This window comes from Ascidiella aspersa, chromosome 2 (assembly GCF_963924565.1).
Source record: "Ascidiella aspersa chromosome 2, kaAscAspe10.2, whole genome shotgun sequence".
NCBI classification, from domain to species: Eukaryota; Metazoa; Chordata; class Ascidiacea; order Phlebobranchia; family Ascidiidae; genus Ascidiella; species Ascidiella aspersa.
The window spans coordinates 498184-511398 of NC_139448.1; the positions used below are offsets into that span (position 1 = coordinate 498184).

General features: G+C 36.2%; 1 protein-coding gene across 3 annotated transcripts in view; it reads left to right on the forward strand.

Annotated features, from left to right (window-relative positions):
- The window catches only part of LOC146162961 (myc box-dependent-interacting protein 1-like), a 234182-nt gene that overhangs the window by 79675 nt on the left and 141292 nt on the right, over positions 1 to 13215 (forward strand). The window lies entirely within an intron of this gene.

Consider the following 13215-nt stretch of genomic DNA (forward strand, 5'->3'; position numbering starts at 1 on the left):
ACTGGAAAAAGCGAAGTTGTAACGAGCCTCGCTGGCGGGAAGCGAATAATGGAATTTTAATCGTAGTGTCATTACGGATTCGTAGTAAATAGTTATTTGTTTATGTTTTATATACATTTGATTTATCGCTGTGAGGTATCAGCATCAGCCTCAACTTTTACCTACTCAGCGTGTCTTTTTTTCTGCATCGATAGGCGGTGCACCAAACCAAATACTCTCACTAGTTCAAAATATTTGACCACACAAAACATTTTAGGCTGGCCACGGGCACAACTCTCTAGCTAGGTATTGCAAAACCAAAATGCCACCACTTTTATCAATTGCCAGTTATTATAACTGTAAAACTTTCTTGTAACGTTTTGTAACTCATTTTTCAGACACGTGTTTTGACCCGTCAGTATAGGGATGTTCAAAGTAGAATATCGGTTAATTTTTATTTGTTTATCGCAGAAAGTTACGCCTTATCCTACGTAACCGAGTGACAAGTTTAGATAAAGGCCTGTCGCTGTGGCGAAACATTAACTGTGCTTCTTTACATGTAGCCACGTAGTGCGGCGTCAGCGTTTTTTCGGGCGGCCAATTACTTGCCGATAATATTAATTGTCGGTCACATGCCGTTGGGCGAGACCTAACGTGTAATGCCAGGTGCAGAGATTTCAAATTCCCTTGCAAAAGAAACAGTCCATAGCAAACGTACGACCTAAGTTCAAGTTTTATGTCTCAATAAAAAAAAAATATTTGCTTAAATGCTTAGGGTGGGAAACACCGTAAGAAAATGTTGCTGTTGTCAAATTGTGATTTTTCGAGGCCATTTAAGTTTGCAACAAACACAAAAATTATAATTTGCCAAATCCACCAAACTGATAAAACAAATATCATACAACAGTGGTTATTTTTACGTGGCCACACAAAACCTGTTTTTGTCTGTAACATATTATAACCACTCGGTATGTCACTTCACATTCATGATATTTAAACTATCTACTTAGTTGTTTGAATATTTATTTTGTTTTGAATCATATTCCACTTCTCTTTCCCCAATATATTAACATTCACTGCCATATCTAAAAAATTCTAAATATCAGTTAGTTGCCGTTTCGGTAAGTGATGAAATCCGACATTAAGGTGCTGAACCTTATCACCAGGAGCTATTTGGTGCCTTGAATTTGTGGCTCACTTTCAAAATCTAACCTCGCTCGTCAATTTGTTGTTTCAGATCAAGCAGCTGGGTCTGAGTGGTAACCGCATCGGGGACGAAGGAGCTCTTGAGCTTTCTCGCGTCCTCCCAAACATCGAGTGGTTGAAGGTCGATGATTGTGGCTTCACTGAGGAAGGCGAGGAGGTGATCAGATCGCAACTGAGAAAACTTGGACTTGACGTGAGTAACAACAATAAATTAATGTTTCACCAGAAGTCAAGGTCAACTTAATTATCACCAAGGTCAAACAGTTTTAAACATTTTTATCCAACTCCCAACGCAGCAAACAGCGCCCACTAGCGGCGAAATAATATATAAAAATAAATAAGGGGCTGGAAGTTGTAGAAAGATTAGCTGCATCAGAGCTTTCATGTTATAATTTGTTTTTCTTGAACTTTTACAAAATGTAAAAACTTTACATGCGGCAAACAGTATAGAAATCTTTTACGAAACTTAAGATAAAAAACACTAAACACTTGAAATAAACTTCTTTGTTTTCGGCGTTTATAAAAGAAATCTTACTTCGAAGTAAAGCTTATTATTTCGTCACAGCGCCGCACTTTATTGACGTGTTTTTACCAAATTCGCCCAGAATATCAGGATTAACACAAAAATATGCGCAACCAAATAAAAACACGGTTTCGTCTCAATTCGCGTCATTTTGTGACGTTTGTACCTCGGACAAAATGTGCATTGTGTGCTTATGACGTAACAGTAGGTCCATTGATGGGACGAAACAACTTGAACAAAATATTGCGAGCTCATGTTAATAACATCCGGGATATTATTAGCGTTGATATTAGAAACAAATTTAAAAAAAAATTTTTGACAAGTTATTGAATATCCGAAGTAAACTAGTAATAATGCGAATAAACTTTTACAATGGTGATTAGGAGGTTACAGCAAATACGATAAAATATATATTTGGTAGTTAAGCAACGAAATATAGAAATATAATGCGAAAACAATGTGTTTGTTTAATCATGTACTTTTAATAACAACGGATTATGTTAATTCCCATCATAACTTTTCACGACTAACCTACACACGAACTTTAAAGGTGAAACTTTGTTGTGTTGGTATTCCCACAAACATTCAAATATTTATTGGCCTAACAAATCTTGACACACAATTGGTCTAGTGAGGCAATTTATAAAGTCACCCAATGTATAGTTGCAGCGAAAAAACATAGACAAGCCTAAATTACAATAAAATAAGCTAGATTTTGCGGAATAAACTTAGAATACATATTTATTATCAGCAAGATTCTGCCAGCCTTCTGGTGACAAGCATTTTTGGCCTAAAGTCTTCGGTTTGTTGGTCGTGTCCTTAAACTTAAATGATGTGTTCGTCAAAGAAATCTATCAACCTTGCCATGTTTAGGCGATGAACAAGATTATTAAGAACTAAATGAATTAGGAAAAATTTGCGCCGCGGGCGCAAAATGTTTTGTGACACAAAGAAATACATATTGGGTATGCTGAAGTACAGCCCGGGGTGCACAAGGCTGCTTTTCTTACTCTAACACTGTTACATAGATACGATGTTTTGGGGCGAACTTATGAGCACACATGCAGCAAGTCAGATTGAAAAGCGAGAAAATAAATCTTAAAATTGGGATAATTTTTTTCTTTTAAACTGGGAGAAATTTTTAATAAAATAACAGTGTGTCATAATCCAAATTAGTAGAATTTGTTTGCCGAAATTAGAGTCACATAGTGAAGTGCAACATGCCATAGTATGCATAATATACCTTTTGGCTGAACAGATACAGTTGAGGGAGTCGCGCGAATCGCGATAATTTTTTGCGTTCACGTTATAAAAACAGCCCAAAATATAGTTTAAGCCTTAGATGAAACAACATGGCATATAGTACATTCTCGTTTTGCCCATGCGATATCATACCTGTCTATTTAACAGTAATCGCGACTTTTATGATTACTTTTTAACTCAATAAAGAAGTATTTGCCAAATCAAGTATAACTGCAAATACACAACAGTTCTATCGAAATTTATTACTTTTTGAACTAATAAACATTTGCCCAACACTGGCTTTTCCCTGCTAAACAATGTGATTCGTACTTTTTTTCAGAATGCCACAAAAAATTATTTCCTGCCAATTTTAGTGCGTAATGTTCCTACATATTCAACATTTATAAAAAAAAAATAATTGGAAAGTCGATCATTCAAAAAAAAAAAATTATTAAATTTAAATTTTTTTTTTAATTTTTTTTTTGGACAATTCCTACGGTTTTCTGGCTGATTCTTCGGCCGACATAGTCGCCAAGTCGCCAGCATTCTGCCATACTGTTTATTATATTATCTTCAAATTCTCGCTTGTCACCTTTCTAATGTAAATTATGACTAATTACGTCACTCGCTACATATATACATTACTGGACGAAATACCTGGCGCAGGTTAAATACAATATTTACCGGTTATTCGTAAGATCTTTGTAAATGACATAAATAATGCAAACATATTTTTTTAAATGTCATAACAAATTTGCTTATGCCTAAACGTTTGAGTGTCACTAAATAGAAATTTCAAATCATGTGATGTGAAGTCGGTTAACTATAGCGCACAACACTTGGCTAAACATGCAATATCTTTTAAGCAACGAAAACCCGTGACGTTTGTCAATTGAGAATAACTCCCAAACGTAAAACTTTAGGTTGCAGCAGCAATTGCTTAGACTTGCTTGATAGCGTCATGTTCAAGCAAATACGTAATCCCGGTGCTAAACTGCGTCAAACGTGAGAAAAATCCTCATTGAAAAAACAAATGATTAATGTCAACTACTGCAATAAAGCTTTTTTCGCGAACTCTGCTAAGTATTGCGTGGGTAAACACATTGTAAGAAGTCATTAGGCTTTAGCCTCAATCTCTATCGCTAACAAACGGCTTAAAAATAAAAATTCAATTCTTCGTAAATTTGCGAACTCTAGCTAAATTTTACGCGTAAACAGGCATCAATAAGTTCCTAAACATAATAGTCTTAGTTGGAAACATTAAAATTTTACTTTATGAAGGAAATGTACTTAGTTTTATTTATTTTTTTATTTACTTACTGCGACAACAAACGCGATATTTTGCAATCTCTGCCTAAATTTGGCATTGTTAAACTTAAGTCTTTACTTGGGACGTTGCACACGTTTGTTAGCATAGTTTATAACAGTGGTTCTCAACCGGGGGTCCACAAAAACTTCTAAATATACCTATATTAAATTAACTAACGCTGGGGCTTGGGAAACATGCTTAAACACAGTCTTGGTAGATTTGTACCATGTTGTGAATCGAGTGTGACGTGACATTTCCATTCTGATGTAACACAAATATATTGTAAAACTGTTTAAAATGTTGTCACTTTTTTAGATGTCCTTCAATATTGTAATTATTTTAGATACAAAGCTATATTTGTCAATAAAAAGTTTTCTTTAGTTTGAAGGAAACCCTAGAAATTTTAGATAAAATATAAAAAAACTAGATTTAGTTGCAAAAACCTGACGCTTGCATCCCTGAGCAAATATATGCCACTAAATTAAGCATGTTAATAGCGATTGTCAATTTTGTGTGCAACTTGGCGCTGTGATGTAAATAGATTGTTTTGTGCATTTTGCATTTGTAACGTTGAAACTATACATATAAGCTCTAGTATAATCAATTGATATCGCACTCGCAAGGTGCGCCACCACGTGTTTAGAGGTCTACAGGTGCACCATGACGTAAAAACTTAAGAAACACTGATCGGTGGTCTCTTCTAAGGGTACTTTGGAAATATGGTTATTATGCAAATCAGCATAAAACCACAATTACGAACAGTGTGACATAATAGCCTCAATGTATGAGAAGTAACATTCTCAGCAAGGAAAATTAGTTAAGTAATATGTTTGCTCTAATTTAAAGTCAGTTACAAAACAGTTGTTGTTAATATGGAAACTCTTGATAAAACTGTGGGGGGCAGATGTTAAGGGTTGGGTCTCAACTCACCTACGGACCCAGTTCAACAACACTTCTTTAATTTACCCCCGATGAAAATAAAACAAAATCAGATGGGCTAGATTACAATTGTTGTAAACAGATGTGACGGTTGGAATTCTTCTTTCAGTTGAAAACACGTTTATCAGCTTTCAAATTTTCATCTTGTGTTTTGCAGGAGAAAAGAGTGGATTTTTACTTCTGAAGTTCGACTGATCTTGGATTGCTTCGAGCGACCAAAATCGTCCCTCCGTGATGCGAAACATTTATCAACTTTCCTGTTGATGGAAGTGAACTGAGGGGCAGGGGCGGTTCCAGGGGGTGGGGCAACACGCCACGCCTTGTATTATTTACCTATTGTGCGTAATTTTAGTTTTTTTTATTGGGTTTCTAGTATGTTCCATTTTGATAAAATGGTTTTAGTTGAAAGGCATCTTTGCGTCTCATCGCAACTTAAACAGTACGTAAAGGAGTTTTTCTATAGCATCCTTCTAATGTCGCTTTTGTTTTAAAACTAACGCCTCTCCCACCTAAAACTTTTATTAACGAAATGTGTGTTCTTATGGACGTTTAGATGCAACATGTGACTTTATCCCTCTTATTGACCCCTGTTAATTTTGTTTTGTTCATGTTTGGCCGACTCTTTCCCAAACCACAGCCGTGTTTATTTGAGCGATCGCTCGTCTCCCCAAAGCGCTTTGCCGTTTTGCTCGTTGCCTTGTAATAAGTGAGTTTGTGCCAAAGTCAAACGTCGCTTCACAACTTTGCTTCGACGAGAATGACGACCTCGCTTGTTTGATGGCCGCCCCGGTACTTTGCTGTCCACACATTTGAGCGTTTTGTTTGTTCTTGCAAAGTCGATATTTTTATACTTTACTGTTGTTTGTAATTACCTTGTCAACATTAAAGTTCACTGCATTGTTTTACTTTATTCAGTTTGATTTTCGTAACGTTTTATTTTCACGTAAAATCCAAGGTTGCCTGAAAAATAAATGGTATGATTTATTGATGCAGACCTGATTGCACGCAGTGTTTTTTGTACCTAAAATTTTAACTAGTGTTTTTTATCTTATCGAAAATACTTCATTATTGCGCATGTTTCGCAGATTACCTTTTCAATTGCCTTGGGCTTGTTTTGATTTTGTGTTTACGTTCCCTCGTGGTAAGAGTTCAACAACATTAGTTTAATTGCCTTAACAAATCACTTGTATAATAGTTTAATATTTATCTCTAAATTTGCCCAATATTTTGGCCTTAAAAATCCTATGGTTTTTCTTCCTGAGTTAGTGGAGGCGCCGACTTGGAAATAGTTTTGCTTACCCCGCAGCCTTGTATTATGGGAATGTAGGTATTTGGGGAGGGGTGCTGCTTAAATTTCGAATTGCCCTGTTCTGTAATACTATAAGATGTTTTAATTTAGTTGGATAAGCTCTACCCAGGTTACAACACAATATCGAAGATGAGTATTGATTAAGCTACAATATAAAGGGCGAAGTGCATGAGTGTCTAAATAGTATTTCATTTTTGATAAAAGTCCAACTCCCATAGAAACTTTTGTTCAATCATTTTAATATGAAGTTCAAATGACAATTTATCATCTATGATGAGGCCTATTATTTAGCTGAATTTACCTGTTTCAGTTTATTCACCCTTATTTTAATACTGAATTGATTTTCTATTTCCAAATTTGAATTGGTTACCAAGTAATGTGTTTTAGAATGATTAATTGATAGCTTGTCAGCCCGAAACCAGTGCTCATTTTTTTCTATATTTATTTAATTAGGCCTATTTGTTGTATTTTTTTATGTCATTATGGGAGATATAAATGACAGTATCATCTGCGTATAAACTACAATTTACATTTGAGTTTATTGGTAAGTCATTAATGTAAATTTGAAAGAGGAAATTGTGCTAATATACGACCTTGTGGGACACCGCATACAGGCATCGACGGATTAGAAAGGGTTCTTTCTATTTTTACTATGCTTTCTCTGCCTTAAAAAAGTTTCTATTAGTTTCAAGGGTGGGTCTCTGATACCATAATGATTTAGTTTTTTAAGTAATATTTGGTTGTCTATGGCATCAAAGGCCTTGGCTAAATCAAGGAAAACTACACAGCTATAAGGCCTATCTATGTTTTTTTTAGTTAATTAATAGGTTTTCATATAATTCTGTTGCGGCAAGCGAGGTTGAGTGATATTTCCTAAATCCGTGTTGATGTTTACTGATAGTTTCATGTTTTGCAAAAAATTAAGAAGTTGATTGTGCATTACTTTTTCAAAAATACACGTAACAGCTATTGGCCTGAAGTCATTAGATGCTACTGGTCTACTTAATTTTGGTATATTTTCATTGATTTCGAAAAAAATTTTAGTAAAGTTATTGTCGGTTTCGACTCAGGCTGTTTTCCTCAGGCCATTGTATTTTTAGTAACACTTTTCAAACAAGATAAGTTACGCAAAAAATATGCCCAAGTAATATGTATATAGGACATTATATCGAGAAATGTGTATTTTTTATCCAATGCGTCGCGTCTCCTAAATTAAAATGTTTTCTATTTAACGAAATTAAAGGCATTTTTTTCGCGCTTTCTGCGATCGCTTTGTGGGAGTGAGTAAGAAATGGAGTGATAGGCAATTCACTTTGTTCCATGTGTGTAAAGCAGTGGTTCTTAACCAAGGTGCCGCGGGAACCTTAGTGTGTCATTTCTAATCCTCAAGGGTGTCGCGACATATTTGTCAATCTTTAAGAATCTGATTTTTGCTACAACTTTTTGTATAAGATTAGAGTGGAATAAATCAAATTAAAACTTCATAAGTTGTGTAGAGTTGATGTGTGTTGTTTCAGTTCCGTTTATTGTAACTTTCTAGTGAATTACCTACGGAAAAATCTTGGAGGGGTGTCGCAATCTATTAATTATTTCTGAGGGGTGCCGTTAGAATCCATCTCGGTTTATGATGTCGGCCCTCCACCAGTTGCCACTAACCAGAAAAGAAGTGGAAGGGCGCAGTCATCTACTTTACTAACAGGATCACCGTATAAAAAGACTTTGAAGGAAAAAGGAATTGGAAACAACAGAATTACACTGCAGTGCAAAAAAACAAAACAATACAAAGCAAAACAAAATTTCTTCCGAAAAAACAGACCACAAAATGGAAAAGAAACTTTACCCAAAGAACATTGGTCCTGCGTTGTGTGTGGTGAAAGCTGTTTGACCTCCACAGAAGACTGGAAACAATGCAGCCAATATGGGCACTTGAGAAATGTGCTGACCCAGAAGGACAACCCTTTACATGTGATTTATGTACATAAGCTCATGATTGTCAGTTTTAAACTTCTAATATTCGTTGTTTTTATTAAATGTAAAAAAAGAAAAAATGTCTGTTTTTTTAAATGACTATTTTGAAATTCATGTTTTGTCGCAGGTAAATTGAAAGCTTTTGTATCTTTATGGTATACATTAAGCGTTGTAAAATAAGTATATCAAGAATGTTAAGAAATATAATATAGTTTGCATGTGTCCCATCTCGCGGCTCATGCTGTCCAAAGTTCCATGAGACGGGACAAAAGTACGATTTTTAAATCACCATTTACCAAAAAAATGCTAAAGGAAAACTTTGAAAGTGTTAAACAAGCAGGGATGACGGAACTGTCAATTCGACCAGAAATATTTTGAATTTATTGTCATAGTTTAAAGCTACAATGATATGAAACAAAAATGTCCCATCACGGGCAACCTTACCCTACACAAATTAGCAATGTTTTTGCTACATTTTAGTTTTAAAGAAGGTATATTCTTAGAAACCTTCGGTCAAAAGATAATAATGTTGCAATTACAAACCATCTGTTCAAATATCGCAACAAGGCATTTATATAAACTATTCTTACCAAAAGCTAGCCAACACACAGGGTCAGCACAAAAATGTAGCGGCAAATTAAACATATTTATCTTAAATATTTTAGAAAAAAATTTCACCACATCTATATAAGAATGCCCTATATTTTCTAAATAAATCAAAAACTTAAATAAACATTAATTGGCGGTTGAGGAGAGTTTGTCAGTTCAATGTGATAAAACTAGTGGAGTTGTGTTTTGTGCAGACAGTTGCGGTAGTAGCAGTGGTGCTTTGTTGAATGTTCAGGGTGTGTCTCGTACAGATGCGAAAAACATGGTAAAAAGTAAGAGTCGTGACGTACAGGATGATAGAATTAAATTGATAAAGAGTGCGACTGGATCTTTTAATTTTGATCGTTCGTGTGGTGCTCGATCACTTTGTTAGGCAAATTGAAAATACGAAAAATGTCAAAGAAAGAGATTAAGTATAAAGTTCGTATTCTTAAGAATTTTGTTGCGCAACATGCTAACAAGTTTAAAATTCGCTGTGAGGAGAGTTTGTCAGATCAATGTGATTTGTGTTTTGATAAAATTTCGCTCGATTGTGAATTGAATTGACAGACGTTAAATGACCGCGATCGCGATCGCAAAAGTTAGCTTATCGTTTGATGTCGTGCGCAAATTTGCATCTGAGATCTTAATCTAATTGCATCCAAGGAGATTGCGACATGTTTAAAGCGAACTTATATTTTTCCAGTATGTTTTTCAGGCTTACTATCACCACTGGTTGAAATAGTTTACATAAAATACACGAGAGACGATAACTATTAGAAAGTTGGATGCAACTATAAATGTTTAAAACCTTTGCACCCAGAACATTTAGTGCAAAGTATGACTTAAAATCAGGGCTGTGAAGCAGGATTCGGGACTCGACTTTATTTCATCGGACTCAGGTTGTTTTAAACCGACTCCACAGCCCTGCTTTAAACTTCGCGGTCTGTTAATAATTTTGAAAGGTAAGAGTGACTTTATCGGTAAATCTTTTGCAACAAAAATTTGACTATTCCAAGTAAGTTGTTTGATAACTTAACGTTTTAAGGCTAACACGTTTTCAGAGTTCAATATTATCACATAAGTTTTAATGTTCCAGACAGCGCTAACGTTATGCTAATAAACTCGCCAAGTTGTCAGCCTCTCAAGCCGCCGTTGTTCGCTAGAGGCGACAAAGAGCTAAATTGAATTCTAAATTCTCGTAATTGTTGCGCTGTGGCTTTACGGACAGCGCTAACGTTATGCTAATGAGCTCGCGAAGTTGTCAGCCTCTCAAGCCGCCGTTGTTCGCTAGAGGCGACAAAGAGCTAAATTAGATTCCAAATTCTCGTAATTGTTGCGCTGTGGCTTTACAGACAGCGCTAACGTTATGCTAATGAGCTCGCGAAGTTGTCAGCCTCTCAAGCCGCCGTTGTTCGCTAGAGGCGACAGAGAGCCGGGTTGGATTCCAAATTCTCGTAATTGTTGCGCTGTGGCTTTACAGACAGCGCTAACGTTACGCTGATGAGCTCGCCAAGCCGCCGTTAAGTTTTCGAAGCTACACCTTTGGCCACAATAGGCGCAGCTGAGCAATATTTGCGAATTTAAAAACTTCCCGGAATATTAGCAGCTTTATGGTTTTGTTCACGCGGCTTTGTCACTTGAGAATCGTTCAAAGCACACAGTTTGAGAATCATTGAAGTCTTGTAAAAACTTTACATTAGTTTGAAAAACCCAAAGGTGATAATAAAAGCTACTCGTGTATGGAGCGTAAAATAAAAGAGACAGAAAGCTGTTTGGCAAAACATGGCGTTGTATATTTAACGATCACTTTGCTTAAATGGGAATGGTTCAACTGGTTTACGCAACCATTTTTGGTTCAACTGGTTTACGAATGGTTTCAACTGGTTTTACGGGAGGGAGTACACCGAAATCAAGTTGGGTTCGGGCAAAAATCAAAATACAACGCCAAAATGAACATCTGTGCCAAAAATCTCACGTCTACCTATCGTTTGCATGCCACTGCAGATAGCACCCCCACTAAAAATGTGTAGTTGCAATATTTTCAAATAGCTTTATGGCCCACTTAAATAAGTGTAATGACCCGCTGGTGGGCCATGACCCGCAGTTTGGGAACCACTGATCTAGTTAAATATTATATTTATTCTCTCATATTTATTTCTTGCTGGTAATTTCAATGCTGACAACTCGTTTCGTTACTGTGAAAAAATGGTAGGATTCTAGACCTGCCGCCAAAAGCGTGTATTTGCACAACATATAGCAGAAATAGTATACAGACGGGAAGTGTAGTCTACCCTAGATTCCTCTTAAATTGTCGCCTTCCATAGTTTCAGGTTTCGTCGACGCTCGAGCCTCTCTATTATGACGCAACTATGATAGCCGCCTTTTCTCCGCGATTAAGTTTGAAGGATAAGTTAGCGCAGTTTTTCTTAACCCATGGGTCGCGACCCAAAACTGGGTGGCCGTTTAATTTGGTTGGGTCACCGACTGCTACTTCACATGGATGGATTTATAGTGATTGGCTCTGAGTAGAATTTCTACGAAATTTTGTAAGACAAGATTCGAAAACGTGGCTCGTGATAATTGAATTTAAACTTTTAAATCCAAATGTTTAAGTTTTGCCGGCTTCCGAGCCATGTTTTGTGCCACCATTTGATTTGGTTGGTTCGCCGACTGCAGTAGTTCACATGGTTATTGAGGTTATAAGCAAGATTTGTCAAAGTGTAAGAAAATTATGGGAGCGATACAAAGATATGGCTCATATTAATTAAATTCGAAGTTAATATTTCCAATGTCTTAAGTGTTGTTAGGGTAAGCTTTCAAAAGGTTTAGCGAAGAGAATTGGATTGCCAAAGCCTTGTTTTATACTTACACTTAGCATTAAAAATTGGTAAAGCACCGGTTTAAGGAAACAAGTTATTGGTGAAGGCAATTGGAACCTCACACCGTTTAATGGTTGTAAGTTACAGCTTAATTTCTGACGTTCTGAAATGCGGGGATTTTATTCTCAAATCATAAAGAAAAAGGTTTCTGCTAGCTTAGTGTTGCCATTTGCGGGTAAACTCGCTATACTATAGTTATAGGACCTTCGACTATTTGGGAAAGTAGGTGTGATTTTTAGTGTGGAATGTGTTGACCTGCTATTGTGCAACGCTAGGGAAATTGAAAGTAATGTTTGATTGAATGTAATGTTGCTGCTTGTATCGCTTATAAAACTGCCCTGATGAAGATTTTGCGTACAGCTTATCCAATCGCATTTATTCGAAATATGTAAAAAATACAACTCACTTCTGTGCAGGCTTTCAAATTTATTCGACGTCAAACTACAACCTTCAACCAATATACCTAAAACTATAAACAGTTGTATATCAACAGGGAGACATGGCCACCGTGCTAACTGAAATCCACTTAAACAAGCTGTCGTTGCATTTCAAAGTGCATACTGTCAGGTCGCTTATAGATTTATTGTACATTCACATAATTCAGCATAGTTCGCTTTTAATAAAATAGTAAAAAAACGTGTTGCCAGTAAGGAGTGCATCTGTTGACTGTAGTGTTTAATCCAACAGCAGCGTGACACTATATAGCACAAGAGCGACTGCGATGGAGATTAATTGAGTCGAATGTCGGCTAGATTTGCCAGAACGGCCAGGAAAGGAAATGAGTATCGAGGTGAAATATTTAACACTTTACCAGTCGAACACGCTATAATTGTGTCATGGAGTTCGACCACCGTATCATTTTAGTACGTGTATTTCGTTGTCGCACTCTATGAGTCTACTACCATGTAGCATGCACGCCTTGTGCACGCCTTGTGCACGCCTTGTACACGCCTTGAACACGTGTTTCTCGCGTTGCTATTTCGCTAGCGTCCCTAAGGCGCAGTAATTATTGGCTTACGTTGGAATGGTGATTGCATTCTGTGCCCTATATAACAGTGCGTGTTATTCGTTCTTTCATTCTACTTGACTGCTACGTCTATGAGCAATAAACCTTCTTAAAAAAAAAATAATAAGAAAAAAATAAAATAAAATAAAAAAAAAATAAATAAGAAAAAAGTGAAAAATAAAAATAAAAAAATAATCCTTCTACGAATACAACAAATTGCAAGCACAAACAGAAAAGCATCGTTTCTCTACACAGTTAATAAGT